The sequence below is a fragment of the Culex pipiens genome, chromosome 2 (assembly GCF_016801865.2).
Source record: "Culex pipiens pallens isolate TS chromosome 2, TS_CPP_V2, whole genome shotgun sequence".
Taxonomy (NCBI): Eukaryota; Metazoa; Arthropoda; class Insecta; order Diptera; family Culicidae; genus Culex; species Culex pipiens.
Genome location: NC_068938.1, coordinates 105,167,937 through 105,190,167, shown reverse-complemented (window position 1 = coordinate 105,190,167; position 22,231 = coordinate 105,167,937). Strand labels below are relative to the sequence as shown.

The following is a 22,231-nucleotide window of genomic DNA, read 5'->3' as shown; positions in this document are numbered from 1 at the left end:
GCTGGTACAAAATTTAACCTCGCTTTTTTTCGTGTACGTACACGCAATACATGCGCACGTAGATATCTCTATAAACATATGAAAGACAATAGCTTTTAGGTCTTTTTCAAAAAAAAACTCTGGAAATATTATATTCCTTACTAAATTGACAATTGAATGATGACAGATGACAGTTGACTGATGACAGAAAACAAAACATTACACAATGTTTGGTGGGGGTTTTCTTTTAAACAATTACTAAAACAGTTATGATTTTTTTATTCAGTTTATTTCTTTCCCTCACAACACGACTGCTTTCCAACCTTCGCGCGCCTTCACCATCATCACTGTAGCTCAATTCTCTCAGCCTGCTGCCTTATTCTGTCAAAACAAAAACCTCTCTCCAGTACTGCCAACCTGAATGAACCCCCATCGAACACGTTAGCGCATGCCACCGCACGATTCATCCCGAACGCATGAACTCGTTTGTTTACATTCCGCACTTCGTGCCGTGTTCGTCGCCGAAGCGAATGCACTTCTGCCTGCTTCGTGTCTGCGTCTGTTGTTGTTGTTCTCGTTGCGTCCGCTTTGCACGGCCTTCTTGGCAGACGACTGGCTCAGTTGTGTTCAACTCGTGCGCTCAGACGGTTCGAAGTTCGTCGTGTTGTTCTCGCAGTCAGTGTATGTTATCAGCGGTTGATCTGAGTCGGAAGATTCTCGTTGTCGGTTCGCTGTCCTTGTACACAGAGAGGGCTTGTCCGCAGGACGGTGTGTCGTGACTCAAGATTTGTTTACCTCTCTCGTGGTTCGTTTTATTCTCGGTTTTCTGGAAGATTGGCAAAGAAAGAATCGCGGTGAAGTTCCATGTGTTGAGAAAGGTTCGGCGAAGGTTGTTTCGAAAAAGAGGTACGAAAAGTTGGAGGCTTTTCGGAGAATTGTGCTGGCTCTTCTGGAGCTGTGATTAAAGAATCGTTTCCAATTGATACAATTTGGGCAGCGCCATTATCTGGTGGAATTTCGATTGTTGTCGTGTCGTTGCATGTGGGATGCATACAATTAGAGTGATTCATGAGATAAACATTCCGGCACGAAACTCGAGGAAAAGATCGATCATAATTGATTGCCGGAGCTTTATTGCTGTGGTCGCGTGATTGGGGAGTGAAACAGTATCGAGCGCGACGACGACCCAAAGAAGTCAGTCGAGAAGAGAAGACGTGAAAGAATCTCAGTCTGTGGGGGAAGTTGTTGTGGCTGGCGTTCGGAGATCGTGAGGTGTCCGACAGAAACCAGTAAGCAGTGGCGAATCGAATGTAATTCGATAGACGGTATTCCGGAACGGCGATCGGAAAGAGTTGGTTGTGAGATCGGTGATCGGAGAGTTGTTACCGGTGGAAAAGGTAGGAAACTAGAGATAGGTTGCATGGGATTCAAATTACATCTCCGTGGGACTGTGTGGGAAGATTTATCTTTCCGTTTATCTAATGTTACATAAAACGAATGCAATTTTTTTTATTTAAGTTGGTATATGGAGTACAAATAATGAAGTCTATCTCCGTAACTACACGATTCTACTAAGACTTTGGTCAGGGTTCATATTCAGTGATTACCACTGGACTCTTCGGCATCATTATAAACTCTTTGGACCATTTATTAGATTTTCTGGATCCTTCAAAGTGTCCTGAAATACAAATCTCGGAGTCTCCTGCCGTAACAACACGATTCTATCATATTCAACCACCAAACCAAACCAAAAAACTTTTAACAATTTCACCGCTCTCACCCGGGGTTGTGTTGCGTTCAAAATTGCATCCGTTAGTGCTCCAGATTGGCAAGCTCCATCCACCGAGAAGTCAACAAGCACTAGAACCTCCCCCCTCACTTCAGCAGACAACTTGAAAACCCCTCAAAACAGCACCTCGCAAACACGAATTTTGACGAACAACTCGCAAAAAAAGAGAGTGGCAACAACAGCATCCAGACCATGAAACTAAGCACTGTAACAGCTCTAAATGAGCACTACTGCTAGCGTTCAGCCCGTTTAAATTATGACACTCACGAAAGTTCTGCAATTGCATGCAAGTTGTTAAGCTGGGTGAGTTATGACAACCACCGGAGTTGGAAAGAATTGCAGCGCTGGGATTAATTTGAACTAATTTGCGGCACGTTCTTCATTTTTTTGTATAAATATTTCTGAGAGGGAGGAGGGATCGTTGGACTCTCACTCTGGAGGTCGTGCTTGGCTTACGGCTCCGGCTGTCTGGACGAAGGTGGAGTCAAGTAGAGAATTTTAAGTGCCCCGAAATGAGGAACGATTAAGTGCAACAAGAGCGCATTAAAAATTAAGGCAACGATGTCGTTTAGTGAAAAATGTGGAATATTTAGTTTTTTTTTGTTGGAAAACAATTGAACTTTATTTGATGATTAAAGTACATATGTTTAAAGCAGATTTTTAGGTAACCTTTTTGGCTCTTGATAATCCACAAACCAACTTGTCACAAAATTTGGTAAATTTGGAAGGTGTATTTTTAGAAGGTTGAATATTACCTCTTTTTTGATGTAATTTTACCTCAATTTAGACTAAAAAAGCGGCATTACACCAGAAAAAATGGGTAAAATTACACATTTTCAGAGGTAAAATTACTAATTTTTTCATACATAAAAGATGTACCCCTTCCCTGATGTTATATTACCCCGATTTTTTTCTGTGGTACCGTCATCAGGGGTAGTGCGTCCATCCCGGGAATTCCCGGGACAAAAATCCCGGGATTTTTCCAAAACTGTGAATTCCCGAATCCCGCACAGCTAAAAAAGTAGTAATCCAGCTGCATGTAAAAGGCCTGGGTGTAAAAAAAAAGTTGCATTATTTTATGAAATTCAGTGTAATATTACACCCTGAAATATGTAGCCAATCAGTATGGGAAACCTACTTGAACGAAATGTCAAGCTTATATATGTGTTTATCCTTTCCACCCTTCATCGGTCAGATGGCCGAGCGGGCTAAGGCGCCAGTCCTTACTGATGGTGCTGGGTTTGAATCCCGTCGGTTGCAACTTTTTTTTGTGTTTGCAAAAATTGTACATGCAGTGTGTAATATTAAGTGTTTATTTTGACGAAGGTGATGTGCATGCTTTTGCATGCGATTTTACTATCGGTTTTTTTGCTGTGCGGGATTTCCTATAATTTGTCCTGGGAATTCCCGAAATTGAAAAAAATATCATATTTTGGTCTGGAAATTCAGATTTGGTTGTGAAAATAGTAGAACAGTTGAATACTGAGTAATCGGTAAGATGCATTAAAATAAATGAACAGTTGAATACTCAGTAATCAATAAAATGAATTAAAATTTTTATTCAGCAAATCTTAGCATTAAATTGGCTTTTTAGGAAAAAATATTATAATTTTTATTAACAGGTCCGCAAAATGCCTAGTACTTTATTTTTTTTCTCTTTTTTTAAGACTGGATATATTTACGTATATTTTTGATTTTAAATTTGAAAAAAAACATCTCATATCAAATTATTTATAATCAAACACCGGCATCTAGGGCAAATAAGTACAAATGTAACGAATAAAGACAACTATTAAAGCAAAAAATAATTGCATGACGTTAAAACAGGAACAGAACAAAACAATTTGTACTTCCAAATGTAGGGGAAATATACCCTTTCTAATCAAACACCTATCTTCGTCATATGGAGAGTTTGAGGCTCGATTAAAGCTCCAAAAATACAATTTAGGCTATAAACTTACCAGCAACAGCACCGCCTCGAGTAAGCAAGCAAATTTATGCCATTTACTGGCCAAAAAGATCAAATTTAATGCACTTTTGATCATAATTTCTATTTTGCGAGACCATTTCTCATCATTTTGGTGGCACACACATCCACACTAGCCTGTCCCATTTTGAGGTCATGTCGAGGAATTTCAGGTGCTCACTTCTTAAATGATAGATTATGATGTTAGGAACAATGTTTTCTTAGACAAGAAAAAATAATAAAATACTTTCTCGCACCCCCTAGTCGATTTACTGAAAAAAGTCACTTTTTTGAACAAATTTTCTAAAATCGCTTGGAATCAATACAAAAACTGATTCGATCTGGTGAGTATTATCTTCAAACGATAGGTTTTTGTCCATAGATTAAGATGCACTATCAATATTGGACCAAAATTTAAGTTTTTGGACTCTCCCAGGCGGATTTGTGTCGAAAAAATTGCATTTTTTCGAAACTCTTTTCAGAAATGTTCATTTAATTTAGGGTAGCCTATTTTTCCAAGTGAAACCAATACATGCAACTTGTAGGAAATTTCATGGCGAACATTTTTCCCTCTGAGAAAATGCAATTTCGACACTCCAGAGCCGAGATATTTGAGTTTTAGTGAGGAAAAAAGTGCCAATTTTCAAAATTTCTCAGAATTCAGAAGCAAGGCCTACTAATTACACGACGTAGCAAGCATGTGTCTCAAAGGTCAGGGTATGCTTTTTTATAGTAATTTTGGCCGCTGAATCCGAATCTGAAATCAAATTTCGTGTAAACAGTGATGTTTTGGAGCTACACCCTTTTGGAATGTTATTTGCGTGTTTAAGAGGCAGTTTTTGTAAATATTGCTCGGTTTGTTCTAGAGGTCGTATCGAGGTGCTCCGATTTGGATGAAACTTTCAGCGTTTGTTTTTCTATACATGAGCTGAACTCATGTCAAATATGAGCCCTCTACGACAAAGGGAAGTGGGGTAAAACGGGCATTGAAGTTTGAGGTCCAAAAAACATAAAAAATCTTAAAATTGCTCGCATTTTAGTAAAACTTCATCAATTCCAACTCTCTTAGATGCATTCGAAAGGTCTTTTGAAGCACTTCAAAATGAGCCATAGACATCCAGGATTGGTTTAACTTTTTCTCATAGCTTTTGCAAATTACTGTTAAAAATTGTTTTTTTTAAACCTCAATATCTTTTTGCAACAGCCTCCAACACCCATACTCTTTTAGTTCAAAAGTTAGGGAATTTCATGGACTCTAAGCCTACGGTTATAACTTTTTTGGCCAATCGCAGTTTTTCTCATAGTTTTTCAATTTTTCTATAACAAACATTTTACAACGTTAGTTATTGTCCTGTAGGCATCCATAGCGGCACTTTTTAGTCTCACTTTTGTCATATTCAAAATCCTCGGAAAATTCAAACTTCAATGCCCGTTTTACCCCACTTCCCTTTGTCGTAGAGGGCTCATATTTGACATGAGTTCATCTCATGTATAGAAAAACAAACGCTGAAAGTTTCATCCAAATCGGAGCACCTCGATACGACCTCTAGAACAAACCGAGCAATATTTACAAAAACTGCCTCTTAAACACGCAAATAACATTCCAAAAGGGTGTAGCTCCAAAACATCACTGTTTACACGAAATTTGATTTCAGATTCGGATTCAGCGGCCAAAATTACTATAAAAAAGCATACCCTGACCTTTGAGACACATGCTTGCTACGTCGTGTAATTAGTAGGCCTTGCTTCTGAATTCTGAGAAATTTTGAAAATTGGCACTTTTTTCCTCACTAAAACGCAAATATCTCGACTCTGGAGTGTCGAAATTGCATTTTCTCAGAGGGAAAAATGTTCGCCATGAAATTTCCTACAAGCTGCATGTATTGGTTTTACTGGAAAAAATAGGCTACCCTAAATTAAATGAACATTTCTGAAAAAAGTTTCGAAAAAATACGATTTTTTCGACACAAATCCGCCTGGGAGAGTCCAAAAACTTAAATTTTGGTCCAATATTGATAGTGCATCTTAATCTATGGACAAAAACCTATCGTTTGAAGATAATACTCACCAGATCGAATCAGTTTTTGTATTGATTCCAAGCGATTTTAGAAAATTTGTTCAATAAAGTGACTTTTTTCAGTAAATCGACTACGGGGTGCGAGAAAGTATTTTATTATTTTTTCTTGTCTAAGAAAACATTGTTCCTAACATCATAATCTATCATTTAAGAAGTGAGCACCTGAAATTCCTCGACATGACCTCAAAATGGGACAGGCTACTGCTTAACGAAAGTCGCCATCAATATCTTTTCACTTGCGCGAACATTTTCAAAGCGCTTAAGATATAAAATTACTTCCAACTACCGGCAACATGTTCTTTTGACCATTATTTAGTCACTCACTTGAAAAATAATCCCGAAAAAATGTAAATAATTAGCAAGCACCATCAAAAAAACAAACGCGCTAAGTCTTCTGACGTTTGAATTTTGAATACCCATTCCAATCGAAGGCTGAAGAAATCCGAGCGAGGAGCGAAGGCAAATAAAGAACAAAGGGTGGCCACCAACACCACCAACATTCTGGTGCAGCGCCTGTTGGAGTGAGCAAGTGCTGCCAGGAAACTTTCGCTATAAATGCTACTTTTCGTGAGTGTTCGCTTAAAATTTCATCAATTTTGGCAGCACTAAGCAGCCTGGAAGAAAAAAGAACTAAGCTGAAAATAGAAAAAATTGCGTGGCCCAATGCACTCGACTGATTAGAATGCATTTTTAAAATATATTTTTAAATGCTTTTAAATTGCTAAGGAATAGCATAACTTTTAATAAAAGTAAAAATAATCAGAAATGTTCACAAAACGTTGCTCTGCCCTCCATTGAAAAAACAGCTAATATCCACTTTTGGCAAAAACGAGATATTAGCACCAGGTGGTAGAGGATGTTCCAACGCATCTCCTGGAACTTGAAATTCACTGAAATAGTGTTTAGATTTGACTGCCGATGCGAAAAACCAAATGGCTAATATGCCACTCTTATGGGAAGTTGCCTTGACGGAGATTTGGTGACAAACACTAAAACGCGTTTTTCTCGGAATACTTGATTTGGCATAATAGCCGAATTTTCAATTATGGGCAGTGCTCTACTCGTTAGTGTACTTGGTTTTAGTGAATGTCAAGGAACAATCCAGATTATCCAGCATCACTCAAACACGACCGCTTATTAGGCTTAAAATGGGCATATTTCCCCTATTGCTCTAAAATCTCCTGTACACTCAACCCCCGGTGGTTGGTCACTTTTTCGTTTGACACTTTTTTAGTTTGTACCCCGTTGGTTGGTCAAAGTCAAACTAAAAAGTGACGAACTGTCACTTTTTACACGGCGCTCACGCACACTATCAAAACAAACGTTTGGTAGTGTGTGTGAACTCCATGTGAAAGGAGTGACCCCGATCGTTTGACAACAAATGGTGTCAAACCATCGGGGTTTGAGTGTACCTATTTAGACTGTAATTCTGATTTTCCCTCGGTTGGCGGTAGTAACTTGAAGATAATTTGTAAAATGTGTTTTATATGAAACAATGAATTCAAAACTTATCCAAAATTTTACATTGACTGGTATCATTTTATTTATTGTCTTTTTTTTGTTTTTTAGACATATGAAATAAATTTTTGAAGCTGTTTTAGTCATGTCATATAAAAATATATATAAAAGAAAAAATATATTATAAAATTCCAGAGTTTTTTTTGAATAGGTCCTATAAACATATGAAAGACAAAAGCTTATTGGACCTTTTCAAAAAAAAAAAACTTAAGAATTATGTAATTTGATTCGCGAATAAAAAAAAATAATCATACTGGAATTTAAAATAGTAGTCGATTTAAAATCCTAAACACCACAAAGACAAACATAATAATTTCTTTAAGGCTATTTAAAACTGTCGTCTATGTTTAGATTGAAGTGAAGATTGTCGCCATTTGATATTATTAAACTAATTCTATGATTTTAAGCTTGAAAACATAACAAATATAATGAAACATAGATTTTATTACTGATTCAAAAATTTCCCGGGATCCCGGGAATTCCCGGACGCCCTATTCTTGTCACCCTAATGTACTTCCAAAATTCACCAGAACTCAACATATTTTTAAATTAGCTCAAACATGTTGAAAATTATTATAAACGCGGGAAATTGCATTTTGAACTGTTTTTAGCTGATGGCAAATTAAAATTTTTAAGTCTTAAGAAATTAATATTTTTTTGTCCCCTGATTTTTTTGAATAACTTTGAAGGAGAGACAAAGCTTTCAAAAATATTTGCAACAATCTTATTTGAAAACAAACAAATTCATCAAGCATTGGAAAAACTTTTGTGTGACAATTATGTTTATATGTTTTTTCAAGAATCTTTCACATGCATCTTAAAAACATAATACAGTTGCATTTTTGAGTCCCAACAAGCACTAGAAATGAACGTGTATTCGAAAATTTAGACAAATCCCAAGCAACACACTTTGTCAGATAAACGTGTTTCCCAACTGGTTGTATAACCGAACGGCCTTGTTACCACAACTTGATCTACAACTCCTGTGCATTGGAAAAAGCGCACTTTTTTCTGTTGTATAACTTGCCAGAATAAGATGCAAGTTATCAGAGTAAGTTGTACAAATGTATCTGACAACACTGTGCTAGCTAACAAGAGATTCAACGAAAAAAATGGGGCGTGGTTAACGGCTGTGCTGTCAAATCAAAGCACACACTGAAAAGGAAAGATAGATTGAAAACAGTTGTCTAACCGTTACCCAACTTACATGTAAACAAACAGTTCTTATCAGAATTTCAATCAAAGACGAAGCCAATATGAATAGTATCTCTGACTATTTTGGTACGCTTTATTTATTTAGATTTATTTAGAAAAAAAAATGAAATTGTATGAAAAAAAAAAATATTTTTTGCGCTCTCTAACTGTGATTCTTGTGAAACCTTCTTCATGGCGAACTTTTAGATTTTCATTTTTTTGATGAACTTTGTCTTTCCCAAGATTCGATCCGATGACTTCGACGACTTGTTGTTATCTCCACGGCAGGTCCAGGCGCGCTTCCACATCTCTCCACGAGGCTTCATAGTAAACAAGCTGGCCTAAACGTCAATAAGAAGGCTGCTGTCAGCTTTGTTATACTGCAGTGAGCTATACAACTTAACTCCAGAAAAGGCTGTCATTGGAAATTAAGTTACATAAGTTTGTTTTAAGTCAGTTGTTATAACTCCATTATGTAACTATGTTATAACAAACCGTTTCAACTGTCATTTCGATTACCGTACCACGGAGTAACATTAAAAATTGGTGTGATTTTAATTTGTTGTTTTCTCTATCATGAATTCCGTAAGCTGATATTTTTTGTAGCTTTTACCAGCGATATTTTTAAAAATAATCGGTCAACAATTAAAATTATTGCAATCTTCGATAAATAAACATTATTGAAACTCTAAATACCTCACGTACAAATTTACACCACCTAACAACACGCAATGTCAAGTTGAATATGTTTGTTGAGTATCAGTTATATAACCTATTCTCCGATAACATTTGTGTAACAAAGCGAGAAAACCTAAGGTTATTTATAGAATGGATGGCCACGCCCATTTTTCAGAAGATGCCGTCACATGACAATGTTAGATAAGCAGTGAAACAAACAGTGCAATGTTATTCTTATTCAACAAACAGTTTTCGAGGAAAACAATGCAGATGAGGGAACAGCATCATGGCATTTCAGGATTTTGACGTTTAATTACAGCTCATAAAAAGCGTTTTTGACTGAAATCAAGTGATAAATACCTCAAACGGAAGTGAGCAAGCAAGTTTTTATCGAAGGTGTTCCAAAATAAGTTGTTTAAACATTGTAAATCAGCAAATTGGATGGAACCCTCCAAATAGGTGAGAATTTTTCCTATGTTGTGTTTTGTTGGAAAAGAGTGAAGTTGACTGGGTTTTAACACTTTTGTGGCACAAAACACGATAGTTACATAAGTCAGTTATACAAGCAGTGAAACAAACTTTTATTTAAGTTATGTTCAGATTTTTTCTCGTATGTTTATCAAAAACAATTGTCTAACTATTATTCAACAGTCGACAAGTTATGAGTGCTACTTGGGATGTTAGGCAAGCAAAAATATTACCTTGTGATTATTTATTTAAAAAAATATATATTTTTGTGATTTTCCATGAAGAACTATGACTACACGGAAAGGAGTTCCATCTAAAATTTAACAATTCAAATTAGCTGGCTTCAAATTGGTGAAACAGTGATTTTTTTGGTTGAATCAGCTAAAATTTCAGCTAAATTTACCAATCTGGGATTGGTGAAATAGCTAACCCTGATTGCTGATTTGCTTTCCAAAACTGACAGCCCAAACCAAAATGACAGGAGAGATTTTACCAAAAATAATGGTGTTTCAGCACAATTTTGCGTAAAATTACCAAAAAAACTAGCTGGAACCGGCAGCATGGATTTTTGACAGATCATCAGTTCGAGAACAAAACAAAGCAACGTCCTGTGTCGTGTTCGATCCTGTTTGAGCCGCTCAGTTCGTGAAGTTTTTTTTTTGATGATTATGTGTGTTGTTTGAGTGCAAGTGCAAAAGGTGATAGAATGTGTTGTGTGAGTGAATAAATTAAAAGCCAGGAAGATTTTCTGCGGATCGGCACCTGAAGGAATGTTTCAGTTGATAAGGTGAGAAGTTTTTTGTGTTGAGGGAAAGTGGTTAGAAGTTGAGCCTCTCGTTACTGTTTGGACGATGCGTAGGTAAAAAAATGTACTTAACATAAAGTGGGGGCATCCCTAAACCACGTGAAAACATTGGCAGGGGAAAGGGGAGACTGGCAATTGTCCACACTCTACTTTTTTGTATGGACATCTGTCCACCTGGAGGGGCGGCTGGTACAGAATGTCTAGACATAGATTGGCCGATGTTTGACAATTCCGAACAAATAGGGCACCTAACGCCTTTAAAGCACATCAAAAAATAGTGTTAAATATTGTTAGAAACGAAGTTAAATGAAGTTCAATTAAGTTAAATTTAGTGAAATAAAGTTTAATCAATTTAAGTTTTATTAAATTAGTTAATTTTAGTTAAATTAAGAAGAGTTTATAAAAATAAGTTGAATTAAGCCAAAATTTAGTTTAATTCAGATAAATTCAGTTGAAAAAAGTTATTTTTAGTGTAATTTAGTTGAATTTGCCAAAAATTAGTTAAATTAAGTTGTGTTAAGTTAAATTTAGTAAAACTAATAAAATTAAGCAAAATTAAGAAAAATTAAGCAAAATTAAGTAAATTTAAGCAAAATTATGTAAAATTAAGTAAAATTAACTAAAATTAATTAAATTAAGTCAAATTAAGTAAAATTAAGTAAAGTTAAGTAAAATAAAGTAAAATAAAGTAAAATTAAGTAAAATTAAGTAAAATTAAGTAAAATTAAGTAAAATTAAGTAAAATTAAGTAAAATTAAGTAAAATTAAGTAAAATTAAGTAAAATTAAGTAAAATTAAGTAAGATTAAGTAAAATTAAGTAAAACTAAGTAAAATCAAGTAAAATTAAGTAAAATTAAGTAAAATTAAGTAAAATTAAGTAAAATTAAGTAAAATTAAGTTGTGATAAGTTAAATTTTGTAAAATTAAAAAAAATTAAGTAAAATTAATAAATTAAATTTAAATTAAGCAAAATTGAGTAAAATTAAGTGAAATTAAGTAAAATTAAGTAAAATTAAGTAAAATTAAGTAAAATTAAGTAAAATTAAGTAAAATTAAGTAAAATTAAGTAAAATTAAGTAAAATTAAGTAAAATTAAGTAAAATTAAGTAAAATTAAGTAAAATTAAGTAAAATTAAGTAAAATTAAGTAAAATTAAGTAAAATTAAGTAAAATTAAGTAAAATTAAGTAAAATTAAGTAAAATTAAGTAAAATTAAGTAAAATTAAGTAAAATAAAGTAAAATTAAGTAAAATTAAGTAAAATTAAGTAAAATTTAGTTAAATTAAGTAAAATTAAGTAAAATTAATTTGTATTTTTGTATTTTTGTATTTTTGTATTTTTGTATTTTTGTATTTTTGTATTTTTGTATTTTTGTATTTTTGTATTTTTGTATTTTTGTATTTTTGTATTTTTGTATTTTTGTATTTTTGTATTTTTGTATTTTTGTATTTTGTATTTTTGTATTTTTGTATTTTTGTATTTTTGTATTTTTGTATTTTTGTATTTTTGTATTTTTGTATTTTTGTATTTTTGTATTTTTGTATTTTTCTATTTTTGTATTTTTGTATTTTTGTATTTTTGTATTTTTGTATTTTTGTATTTTTGTATTTTTGTATTTTTGTATTTTTGTATTTTTGTATTTTTGTATTTTTGTATTTTTGTATTTTTGTATTTTTGTATTTTTGTATTTTTGTATTTTTGTATTTTTGTATTTTTGTATTTTTGTATTTTTGTATTTTTGTATTTTTGTATTTTTGTATTTTTGTATTTTTGTATTTTTGTATTTTTGTATTTTTGTATTTTTGTATTTTTGTATTTTTGTATTTTTGTATTTTTGTATTTTTGTATTTTTGTATTTTTGTATTTTTGTATTTTTGTATTTTTGTATTTTTGTATTTTTGTATTTTTGTATTTTTGTATTTTTGTATTTTTGTATTTTGTATTTTTGTATTTTTGTATTTTTGTATTTTTGTATTTTTGTATTTTTGTATTTTTGTATTTTTGTATTTTTGTATTTTTGTATTTTTGTATTTTTGTATTTTTGTATTTTTGTATTTTTGTATTTTTGTATTTTTGTATTTTTGTATTTTTGTATTTTTGTATTTTTGTATTTTTGTATTTTTGTATTTTTGTATTTTTGTATTTTTGTATTTTTGTATTTTTGTATTTTTGTATTTTTGTATTTTTGTATTTTTGTATTTTTGTATTTTTGTATTTTTGTATTTTTGTATTTTTGTATTTTTGTATTTTTGTATTTTTGTATTTTTGTATTTTTGTATTTTTGTATTTTTGTATTTTTGTATTTTTGTATTTTTGTATTTTTGCATTTTTGTATTTTTGTATTTTTGTATTTTTGTATTTTTGTATTTTTGTATTTTTGTATTTTTGTACTTTTGTATTTTTGTATTTTTGTATTTTTGTATTTTTGTATTTTTGTATTTTTGTATTTTTGTATTTTTGTATTTTTGTATTTTTGTATTTTTGTATTTTTGTATTTTTGTATTTTTGTACTTTTGTATTTTTGTATTTTTGTATTTTTGTATTTTTGTATTTTTGTATTTTTGTATTTTTGTATTTTTGTATTTTTGTATTTTTGTATTTTTGTATTTTTGTATTTTTGTATTTTTGTATTTTTGTATTTTTGTATTTTTGTATTTTTGTATTTTTGTATTTTTGTATTTTTGTATTTTTGTATTTTTGAATTTTTGTATTTTTGTATTTTTGTATTACTGTATTTATTTATTTTTTAATTTGTCAATAGAATAACAAAGCCGTACTATAAGGATGATCAACTAGAACATAGTTTAAAAAGCCTGGAAACTATTGAAACATCCAAAAAACTTTGCTGGACTACCAAAAAACGTACCAAGAATAGCGGAAAATCATGCTACACCAGCAAAAAGTCTTTTTGAAAATAAAAAACAACTTTACAGGCAGCAAGGGATTTTTAAAATGATTTCGAAATTTCCAGTTAAAACAGTCGAAAAATTAGCTGGACTTACCGAAAAACGAAGCAAGAACAAAAAAGAAACGAGCCAAATCAGCCAAAAGGCTGGGTGAAGAATGCGTGCTTTGCAGGCAGCAACGGAGGCTTTTGAAAGAAAACTTGTAGAAATAGTGGAAAAATTAGCTATTCCAACCAAAACACCTACTAAGAATAGTGGCAAAGTTAGCTAAACTAGCTAAAAAGATGTGTGAAAATACCTGGCTTCGCAGCCATCAATGGAAAATTTTGAGAATGATTCCAAAAAAACTAGTTGAAACAGCCTAAAAACTTGCTGGGCTAACTATAAAACTTCCTAGAATACCATAAAATCTAGCTAAAATAGCTAACAGACCTTCTCAAAACATACAGCTTTTGAGACTGACAGCATTTTTCCAGCTTGCAAATTAGTAAAATTTACTAAAAATTTAGCTAGATTTATCATTTTTAGGACCTGGATCCAGCTGTCAAATCCAGGAATTTTTTTTAGGATTTCCAGCTAAAAAAAATCGTGGTTGGAAAAACAACCAATTTTTTTAGGGTTTTTAACCGAAAATTAGTAAGATTCACGATAAACCTTCTTTCCGTGTATGTAGATAAATTCATTGACTTTTTTTTCTAATTATTAGCAATACATCATGAATCATGAAAAAAAAATTCAGGATTACGGAATTTTTCGGAAATTGACAAAGTTTAATTCTAGATTCCTGGGAAATTGAAACTTTCGAGAATCGAGAATCTTTTTCTTAGTTAAATGATTCATTTCAACAAAAATACAATTCATGTTAATGTCGGGGAAACAATCAGGACGTGGAATTTTATATCAGACATGTTTATTGCCTGTATTGATAATGAATTCTGTATCAAGTATTGAATCATACATTTTTAAGTTATCAGGCTAGTTGAATAATTTTCTGACTAAACACTACACATACTTCAAGTTGAGACTTTTTGATTTATTTTATTCAACTTGAACATAATTATATTTTTTTAAACCCATCAAATTTACCACAACATGGAAGCTGCATCTAGCAGTTCTCAAGAAACCTCAACAATTTCCCTGTTCACCCCATCAACCGCGCAACCAGCGGGGAAATTCTCCCACTTTACCCAACAACCACCCAATTCTAATGAGGAAATGATTGGCTAACCCGACTGACGACCTCCATATTTCCTGTTTTATTACAGTTTTATTTTCTGTTTTTGTTTTGTTTTCCCCCGACCGGCGAGAGCGCCATTTCTCTTATTTCGATACCGACAACCGACAAAACACCGAAAGACCGACCGGGAACCGTTCCCGCCGTAGCGGCTTACAATAACTGGGTCAGGCCATCATTTTTCCTCTAAGTTCGCGCTAAGTCGCTAGTCTCCGCTTCTGCACTGCATGTGCACCCCATAGTCTCAACAAAGGTAACCCTCAACTATCTTAATATGTTTCTATGCTGTACAAAAATAATGCATATTTTTTAAATTTATTTTGAACCCTCTTTTTAAATTTTAATCATTCTGAAATAAAATAAGCAAATACAAATAAAAATTGCAAATATTAAACATTTGAGGGTTACCTTAAGATCTTGACTTGTCTTGACTTGGGTACTTGTGGCACACACACACTTAAGTGTGGTGTTGTTGTAATTCTCTGCAAGTATTGTGTGGTGTCTGTGGCGAAATCAAAACAAAGCAACGCGCGCAATACTTTGATTTATCGTCTCTTCTTCGTCTTCTTCGGTCGGCAAGGAAGAGCGGAGTAGAGGAAGAGAGAAAAAACCGCACGCTGCGGAGAAAATCTTCTTTCTTCTTCTTCCCTTTCAGTGGTCTTCTTCGTTCTTTGGGGGGCTCCGCCAAGGTGATTAAAGAAGTCTCTTGTTTGGTGGTTGTTTCATCTTTTACTTCTTTATTTTATTATTTCTTCCTCGTCTGTTGCTTCTTTTTTATTGGATCGAATGATGACCAACTAAACTAGACCCCAACTAACGACGACAGCGGCAACCACCAAGACAGGAATATGCTTTTAGAGAGGGGGCAAAGAAAGATGGGAAATTTTAAGAGTAAAAGAAATGCCATTATAAGGTATAGGAAAAGTTTTTTAACTCGATTCGGAGAAGATCCAAAGTGACCGCGCGATGCGATGAGGTTAACGAAAAAATGCGTTGTCAACATAGATTGAGGTGAAAATTTTTGTATTCAAAAATATTTGAAAGCTGTTAATTAGAAAGAAACCGCCCGTGTGGATCAATCGGACCGCGCACTGGACTCCAATCCAGAGGTCGCCGGTTCGAATCCCGCGGCAGGCGCTCTAAAATTCTTTGTGTAAATATGGGTATTCGGCGCCGTCGCTCCGTGCCATACTTTCATACACTTAGGAGCCCAGGGCGGCGAAGTCCTTGTAGATAAAAAGGAAGACACTAGTGGTTGGTACTAGCAATGGTGGCCGACAGCTATAAAGTCAACTTCGTTTTTTAATTAGAAACATGCAATTTTGATAACTCTTTTTCGATTTTTTTTATATGTTTAGTGGACATAAAAAGACATCCATGAGACATAGTCCGTGATGGGACAAAATCTTGTTTAGGAGATCTGATTTTTTGAAAAATGTTTTTTTTTTTAAATTTTCGAAAACCCGAGATTTTTTTTTTTGATAAAATGTACCGTTTTTAAATTATAGCTACTTTTAGGCATACATTTTTAATTTTTCTAATATGTTTTTAGTTTAAAAAATAATTTCTGAAAAAAGCATCCATGGAAAAACTATTTTTGAATAGCTGAGAAAATTTACTAAAATTTTCTCTTTGGAACTCTGAAAATCAAGCAATTAGTTTCTGAGATACAGCCGCACAAAGAATTCGAATCGATGGAAATGAATTCTGCTAAGTGTCACCTAATTAGCCTGTTATTACTTAATAAGTAGGGGAAATATGCCCATTTTAATCACTCTAAGCCGTTCCTAACTCAAAAACTGTTGGAATTTGAAACTTTTGCAAAATTTTCTGATCTTTTCAATAAATATATATCCAAAAATTCATAATTTGTCTGATTAATGAAATAAGGAAAATTATCAAAATCAACAAAATTGTTTAACATTCCAACGCCCAAGGCTCCAAAAAAGTTGGAACGGTAACTTCAACTCAATGGAATTCGGGCATAACTCAACCAATCAAGATGATTCTTCTTTCCAGTGGTTTGTTAGGATGTCTAGATGATTCTAGAACTTTGCAGAACTTAATTTGATTAAATCTGTAATTTTTGCGATTAAAAACATCGTTCCAACTTTTTTTTTCGCGTACAAAAAAAAATTCGCCAAAAATTCCGCGGAGGCAGTCGTTTTGAAAAAAGGTGGAACGATGTTTTCGGTCGCAGAAATTACAGATTTGATCAAATTAAGTTCTGCAAAGTTCTAGGATCATCTAGACATTCTTACAAATTACTGGAAACAAGAATCGTCCCGATTGGTTGAGTTATGCCCGAGAACCAGCGAGTTGAAGTTACCGTTCCAACTTTTTTGGGAGGCTTGGGCGTCCGTGTAAGTTGGACATGCGTTGGGCGTTCCAGTGTTAATGGATCACGCACGTCGAACATGTCCAACGCACTGCTCCCCAAAGTGGGACACGTGGGGTAAAAAAAAAAAAAAAAAAAAAACAACATTTTTAAGAGTGTAACAATAATATAAAAAATTTGGTAGCCAATTAAAAAATGTTGATGTACCTATAAACAAAAGGGATTTGCTTGTAACCATCACAATTGTCTGCTTTACACCTTTGTAGAACATTGATACACTCTTTTAAAAAACCCTATAGAGTTATTTACGTGCGTATGTATTGCGTGTACGTACACGAAAAAAAGTGAGGTTAAATTTTGTCCGGCCAGCAAAATCAAATGGTGCGCTAGTGTGCGTACGCGAAACGTCATAAAGCTCTATAACGTTACAAAAAAACCCCAAATAGTGACCGTTCTGGGTTATTGCAAATTCCAAAAAAAATATTAAAAATCCAATAAAATGACTTGTCTCAAAAAAAAGTTGAGTTACGGCAAATGGCAGAGATTTGAAATTTTTACTTTTTTTACTTTTTCTCATCAAATTTAATATCTTTCATAATAAAACAACATTGTTTTACTCTTAGTGACAATGCATTTTTAAAACATTGATCTATTTTCGTTACAATTTTTTTGTTTTACCCTCCATCACCCACAAAATCCACGTTTGATCGAACTTATAAAAAACAGAGTTCGGCATTCACCTTTGTACTGTCGTCTTCGTCGCGCAACACAACCATCAAACCTCGGAAAGTGTGCACAAAATCACGGGAGAGATAACATGGAGAAAAGTGCGCTGTAAAGAGCCTCCACAAAAAAAAAAAACCAAAGTTGTGAAAAATACAGGTTAACGGTATTAACCGATTTGGAGTTGAGCTTTTTTTGTGCGGTAAGGTTCACGAACAACATCGAAAAGGTGTAAAGAGAAGACGAGGAGGTATTAATCTTCTCATTGAAAGATGCCGGCGACAAAATTGGGCGAAAAGTTCACCGCCCGGAGATCGCGAGTTGGCGCGAGCGAATGAACACCGCGAAAAAAGATTCGGGGGTGCATTGGGGTTAAGTGATCATTTCGTCATTCGGTTTAATTAAACAATAATTATTTTTTCGTAAATATCGCTACTTTGATGCGATGTTATTCATTTTTACAGTAAATTAGGCATTGTTACATCAAATTTGACCTTTCAAACGCACTAGAATGGCCAAATTTTAAAACATCAATGTTTGCCAATTTGCCCGTTTTACCCCCAATTCCCCTTGTAGAACAAAAGAAAAGTTCATCCGCGGTCTGTCAGCAGCGCGCTGTTTTGTTTGCTGGATCAACATTTGGAAATGTCGAACGTTGAAGGAAATCGCTCAAAAAATGGAAATTAATCGATTTCAAATGTTATGGCTGCAAATGAAAGGTAAGGGTGGCTAATTTTTGATTCCGATCTGTAAAACTAGTTCTGGCGAGGGTTCTGGGCACTGCGGCAATCGATTTTACCGGCGGGTTGCTTCCGGTTGCATTTGATTTGAGGAGAAGGTTTTTCAATCCACCAGGGGCTTGTTCGGGGGCAACAGTTTCGGTCATCCGGAACTTCCGGTAAGTTTCATATTTGCAGTGTTTAGCATGAAAAACAAACTTAGACCAATCTTTCAAATGTGCGCTCTTTTTGAGGAGGGGGCGCAAACCGAAGAAGAGCGCAACTCGGGGGAGCGTTATTTCGGGGTTTGAGCGCAAACCGAAGGGGCGTTATTGCAGGGTTTTGGCGGAAAATGAGATTTTCTTTTTTAATTTTATTTACAATTAAACGAAACATTTATATAAGGGGTCATCCACAAAACACTGATAATGGGCCATCCTCAAATCTGGGTATCCAAGAATTCCCGGATGTCATGGCCTAGAAAGCTACCTGATCAACGGAGGTCTCGACGGAGGTCTTTATGGGTGAATTAACCATCGGTATACACTCAAACCCCGATGGTTGGTCACTTTTTCGTTGTACACTTTTTTAGTTTGTACCCCGTTGGTTGGTCAAAGTCAAACTAAAAAGTGACGAACTGTCACTTTTTACACGGCGCTCACGCACACTATCAAAACACACGTTTGGTAGTGTGCGTGAACTCCGTGTAAAAGGGGTGTCAAACTAAAAAGTGACCCCGTTCGTCTGACAACAGTTTGTGTCAAACCATCTGGGTTTGAGTGTAGCTTCAGTGACGATGGAGACACTGGGGTACGTTGGATTGTTATAAGTCTTCTAAGAACCATGTTGGATTATTATGGGTCCTCCAGGAACTCCCGGGAGTTATGACCTGATGATCCAAGGCTGTATATCATAGGTACTCACGATCTTGCTTTGCATTAGTGTGAGTGCATGACTCCGTGCCACTAAAACCAAAACAATAACAAACGAACAATGAACCGTGCCAGGAAAAGCAAAACATAAACAATGTCAGTGGCAGTGGAGTGAGAGAGTCAGATATAACGATTTTGACAACCGCACTACTACACACTCGCGAGTACCTAAGGTAGAAAGCCATGCTGATGATCTACCTAATCAACGGGGGTCTATATGCACCCAAAGTTAAAGCACAGACAAACAGACATGAATGTAGGGACGCAGGTTCCGGACGCAGCACGATGGCTGCAGTAGCCTACCTCCCGGCCGCCCTCTGACCACGGTCCGGTTCCTGATGTCCCGTTCGGACCTGTAGAGATCCGCTCCGCTCGTTCCGTAAACGTGTACACTCTCTGCTCACTTGTCCTAATCTGTTACTCTTCCTCCAGATCGTTCAATCCCAGGTAACACGGATCGGTGTTATATGATAATTCTCAGATAGGGTAATCCAAATATCAAGAAGTCTTAGAGATGCTCACCGACATCTCCACATCCCCCCTAAAGTTTCACAGACCAGAAATGTAAATAACGATTTTTTTTTGTACAGAAATGTACATTGTACATAGTTGTAATATGCCTACTTTTGATTAAAATACATGTCAATGTAGTTTCATTTGTAATGATAATTTATAGTAACTTTAGGTAATCTCGAATCTCACCCCTTCTTTTTTTTTTGTATAACTCACAGCTTAGGGCCAATACGCACCTTTCAAGAAAAGGGGCCAAGAAATGGCTTTACGAACAGTAGATAAAAAGGAGAAGGAACGATTTTTTTTTTTGGGATTTTCTTCACCCTCTCTGGCTTGCTTTCGCTGCTGTCCATTTGAAATTTTCCTTGACTGGTTGCTTACCAAGTGCGTATACCGCTCTAGCACAACTGAAAATTATGTATTTAACTGCTTCGAATTAACCGTACTATGTTTCAACTGTTTTTTTTTCATACCATTCAATCAACTTTTCCAAAACGAAAAAGCGAACATACACGTAATTGATATCCCGTAAGCTTTGTGTAATTCTACAGTGATCGGTTCCTCAGAATTCATGCTCAACGCACCTCTTGTTAGCTAAATACATTTGCAATTCAGCTCTATCTATTCTAATCATGATTCACTCCTCAGAGCTTGTACTGTTATTGTCATTAACTCCTCAGAGCAGCACCAAAGTCCATTTCTTAGAAAATTTGATCAATTAACTCCTCAGAGATCTTCTACCAAATCAAATTCTATTTCATCAAAAGAACATCCACTCCTAAAGACTTTAAAAATCAATACTTAGTAAACTCCTCAGAACTAGATTTTATAACATTAGTTTCAGATTTAATCAGAAAGGTTATTCTATGATATAATAAAATTTAATTATTTTTTTTTTAACAGAGTTGTTCCGCAAAACTTATATTCTTAGTACAACTCCTCAGAACTTCTCCGATAACTCCTCAGAAATCTCCAATACAACTCCTCAGAGTTCATCAGTACAACTACTCAGAGCTTGACTCAGAGTCTTGAACTTGTAAAATTACTTAGAAAATGCATTACTCCTCAAAGTCTTGAACTTGAAATATTTATTCAAAAAATGTATCATCTCATCAGAGACTAGAACCTGGAAAACTGCTTACAATATTCACCAACCCCCTCAGAGTCTTGTGCTTGCAAAAATCATCAGAAAATTCATCAATTCCTCAGAGACTTGAACTTGGAAAATTTATTTAGAAAATGCATCAACTCCTCAAAGTCTTGAACTTGGAAAATTACTTAGAATATTCATCAACTCCTCAGAGTTTTGAACTCGAAATTTTCTTAGATTACTCATCAACTCCTCAGAGTCTTATACTTCTTCAGAAAATGTATCATCTCCTCAGAGACTAGAACTTGGGAAACTATTTAGAATACGCATCAACTCCTCAGAGTATTGAACTTGCCAAAATCCTCAGAAAATGCATCAACTCCTCAGAGTTTTGAATTCGAAATTTTCTTAGAATACTCATCAACTCTTCAGAGTCTTATACTTCCTCAGAAAATGTATCATCTCCTCAGAGACTAGAACTTGGGAAACTATTTAGAATACACATCAACTCCTCAGAGTATTGAACTTGCCAAATTCCTCAGAAAATGCATCAACTCCTCAGAGTCTTGAACTTGCCAAATTCCTCAGAAAATGCATCAACTCCTCAGAGTTTTGAATATGGAAAAATACTTAGAATACTCATCTACTCCTCAGAGTCTTGAACTTGCCAAATTCCTCAGAAAATGCATTAACTCCTCAGAGTGTTGAACTTGAAGAATTACTCAGAAAATCAATCAACTCAGACTCCTCAACTCCTCGAAGTTGTAAATTGTCCACTAGAAGAAACAGCATGTGATTCCACCGGGCACCTAATGTTGGCATATTAGAAATTTAACATTAAATTACTGCTGCTGTAAATCTGAAATTATATAATGAGTAAGAAAATTTACCTCAAATGTTGCAAAATAAGTTGTTTAAACAGTCGTATTAGGTGAATTGAATTGAATTTGGACCGCTTCCTTAACTATCAAAATAGGAGAATTTCCCATTTATGAAATTATTGTGATTCATGAGTTCACGAACACATCTCAAACAACGCTAAAATATCTTTACCCAAAATTGAGTAGTTTTGACAGAAATCTGTAACAATCCAATACAGACAAATGTCCGGCAACACTCTATAGAACCTTAAAACGTTCGGCCACTCCTTCCGAATGAGTTTATTATGCCTCCACGAAACCAAAACAAACCAATCTGAGTAGGCCTGAAACTACTGAAAGGAAAAATCCCGAAAATCCCTCCAACCTGCCAAATTTCAATCATCCGCCAAAGCTCGGTGCGGCTCAGCGCTACGCCCCGCG

The 22,231-nt window shown here is 34.4% G+C and overlaps 1 protein-coding gene across 5 annotated transcripts in view; it reads left to right on the top strand.

Moving 5' to 3' along the window:
• Positions 1–620: 620 nt before the first annotated feature.
• LOC120428509 (homeobox protein 2) overlaps positions 621–22,231 on the top strand; it is a 278,477-nt gene continuing 256,866 nt past the window's right edge. For 2 of the 5 annotated variants that reach the window (XM_039593531.2, XM_039593525.2), the window contains exon 1: positions 621–1,376. The gene's annotated coding sequence lies outside the window, so the exon portion shown is untranslated. The remainder of the gene's footprint in view (positions 1,377–22,231) is intronic. The other 3 variants (XM_052707561.1, XM_039593541.2, XM_039593550.2) reach the window with 3 other exon arrangements.